Here is a 3,426-nt window from a genome sequence, read left to right as displayed (position 1 = left end):
AAACGTCAGCAATATTTTGGGTACTGATGGCGTGCCACGTCTCCAACTACAACAATATGTTCATATTATCTATGGAATTGCATGTTTGCCAACGCCAGCACTTTGATTTTTCACTAATAAAAAATGTGCAACAATTTAAACCTACTCTGTATATGCAACAATTTAAACTTAACTAGTAGTTCACAAACTCCACAAACAGTAGTACAAGTAGTTCAACTTCACAAACTCCAAACAATAGTACTAGTAGTAGTTCAACATCATCACAAACTCCAAACTACCTACATCTGATATCTCTCTTTGAATAATTAACTTCATCTCATGTAGCTTATTCCTATTGCTCTCCCCCTCCCTTCTGTAATGGGCTTTCTTTGTCTTTAGTTGAATCCTCTTGGCCCTTATGAGTTGTATCTCCTTCTTCACCTTATCCGTCTCACGGACCAGTTCATCCTTCTAGTCGCTCAGCTTAATGATCTTACTGTAGAAACCAACATTATCGTCGATTATCTGACCCCTCTTCTTCCATAGGGAGTCATTCAACTCCCCAAGGGCCTTAACTATACTCTCATGTGATGCGACCAGCTTGCAATTGAGCATGTACATGTCACATGGCTGCTGCTCGACGGGTGCTGGAGATGGGTCTAGTACGTATTTCTGGCAAGTCAAATGTTTGAAATCATCAATAATTAATGGTTCGATACACACACACATGTGTTTGCAATGCTCATGGGTGTTTTTGTTATCTTACCTAGTTGGTGCTTGCTTCGCCTTTGTCAATTTCAGCATACGCCGCGAACTTGCACGAGGACCGGTAGTGGTTGTTCCATGTACTCACTGACTGCAACTACTAAATAATAACAAGTCCGGCATGACAACATATGTTAGTGATATGAACTAATATATGAATGGAACTAAAAGAATATTAGTGATATGAACTAGAGATGATGAACTAGCATCTAATGCATATACATATGTCATTTTTCACAAATGCACACTAGGCATACTATGATCAAGAATGCATGGTATTTTTACAAATGCATATACCATGACAAGGTAGTTCAACATATGCTACACATGACATTTTTACAAATGTACACTAAGCAAACACATGGCAGTTTCCATCTATTCAAACTCATTATCTTACACATGACAGTTTCTACACAAGCAAAGTATCCATCTATTCAAATTACCTAGCACTGCCATACAAACACATGATAGTTTCTACACATACAAACACATGGTAGTTTCTAGGTTACATGTGACTAGCTTGCTAAATTGCTTAAATTACCATTGAACTAGCATCCATTGCCTAAATTGCCTAAATTATTTAAATCGGATCGGGCTACTACGTATCCTAAATAAAAGAACTCCAGAGATGGATTATTTTGCACAACCTAATGAAAGAAGTTGCTGAATGAAAGAAAGAAAAGCATGAATCACACAATTTCCTTGGAATTATGTAAGAACTAAGGTGCTAAGAAATGAATGAAAGAAAAGCATATGGGAATGTTTGGGATGCCACACTATTTCAGTCACATACCCCACTTGTCATAGACTCAAGTGCTAGCCAACTTTTGCCACAAGTGTGGAGACCAATTTGGGCATGCCCACAATTTCTTCAGAATTATGTAAGAAAAGCATAAATCACACAACCAAGCATTTTCTTCTATGAAGGTCGCATAGTAAGAACTAAGCTGCTAAGCAATGATATAAATTTACCAAAAATATGATTAAAGATGGTCATCTAGTTAAATTCTGCATGGCTTCATAAAAAAGATAATCTAGATCGCTAAAAAATCTAACGACATTAGATGTTGAGAAAATATTTTGACTCGGTAGGGTATTTTGCATGATGATTTTTAATAGAAAACAAGAACAAGTAATAGCAAGGGCTTGTCCACTGAAAATACCTTATTAGTTTCAGATGAGGCCAGTTCAAATGATATTACCGAATCTCATTAGAAATAAACCTGGAGTGTGAATCGGGAGCAGAGGATGGGGAGGTGGGTGCTCACCGGTGGAGGAAGCTCTAAAGGCGCTGGAGGGCTTCGAGGACATCGGAGACCTGCGAGATGGCAGCGGGGGCGGCAACCTGTGAGATGGCGAAGCAGCTGTAGGGGCAGTGCTAGTGGAGACCTATGAGACAGCGACAGGGCCGGCGGGGGCGCCGATAGTGACCTGCGAGACTACAGTGGGGGAGGAGGCGGTTGTGCGAGGTGAGAGAGATTTTTTTAGCGAACATAGAGAGAGAGAGAGAGAGAGAGAGAGAATGGGACGGAGATTAGGCTTCGGCCCAGTTAGTCCGAGCGGAGCGGGCCAATTCCTAGGCTTCGGCCCACGTTGGCTGGATTCGTCATGCCACAGTAACTGGTTCATTTTTTATTTTATTTTTTGCTTTGATAAAATATTTAAAAATACAAATAAATTCAAATATTTTTCTTTAATAACTAAATGTTTCAAAAATTATAAAAGTCGCAAAATACTAATAAATTTAAATAAACATATTTGCTTTGATGACCCAATGTTTCAAAATATAAATAGATTCTCACAATACTAATAAATTCAAACTCATAATAATAACTTAGTGTCGGCGTTCAATTATATGTACGACATCACTAGACAACTAGACAAATTTCCTATGGTGTCCTAACAAATCAATGCCACTACTATCTACCAACCAGACAGTACAGTTGGGCTCATAAATTTGTGGTGCGTTATAAAAACCCATGCCAGCAATATTCTTACAAAGCCATCGTACCAAATATGCCAATGCCACCACTATTTAAAAATATAGTGCTGGCGTTAATTGAAATTGGGCTGCCAACAACTAAAGTTGTGACTAGCCATTTCTCCACTAGTGTGGGCAAGAACAACCTATAGGGAAAGCAAGCTCAAGGCAAAGTATGCAAGGCAACAATCTAGTTAGCAAGCCAACCATCATACAAGAAGAGCAAATAAAGGTATGGGAAAGGATTAACCACAAGTGAGTGAAGGACACGAATTTTATTTCAAAGTTCACACTCTTTGGGGAGTGCTAATCTCTGTTGAGGGATGTGAAAGACAAGGGTGTGGAGACTTGAGTCACGCCCAATGGATAAGCATCAAATCACTCGGGGTTGGTCTTGAAGATGACCAACACACATTTATAAACTTCCCAGAGCACACCACAAGCAGGAAAGTTTGGGGCCTTGACTCCTAGCCGCTTAGGAGCCCAATCTACATGGATTAATATATTTCCCTTCATCAAAAAAGCTATAGCGTCACGAAAATCATCTTCAACATGTAAATACATATTTCAAACTTTCACCAATCACTACTCCAAAATTGTCTCCTTGAAAGATTCTTTGATTGTTGTCGATTATTCTAAGATTTTCTAGCTCTAATTTCTCTTCAGAAAGCTGGAACTAAGAGAACCCGGTGATTGTTATG

General features: G+C 39.1%; 1 long non-coding RNA gene across 1 annotated transcript; it reads right to left on the bottom strand.

The window, feature by feature from the left end:
- Positions 1–269: 269 nt before the first annotated feature.
- Positions 270–2,146, bottom strand: LOC119294253. Its single transcript, XR_005143399.1, has 3 exons — positions 2,013–2,146; positions 746–844; positions 270–651 (listed from the first exon to the last, which is right to left on the bottom strand). It is a non-coding gene; the product is annotated as an uncharacterized LOC119294253 (long non-coding RNA).
- Positions 2,147–3,426: the final 1,280 nt, after the last annotated feature.

This window comes from Triticum dicoccoides, chromosome 1A (assembly GCF_002162155.2).
Source record: "Triticum dicoccoides isolate Atlit2015 ecotype Zavitan chromosome 1A, WEW_v2.0, whole genome shotgun sequence".
Lineage (NCBI taxonomy): Eukaryota > Viridiplantae > Streptophyta > Magnoliopsida > Poales > Poaceae > Triticum > Triticum dicoccoides.
The sequence above is the reverse complement of the archived record's forward strand: the minus strand, read 5'-3'. Positions and strand labels throughout refer to the sequence as shown.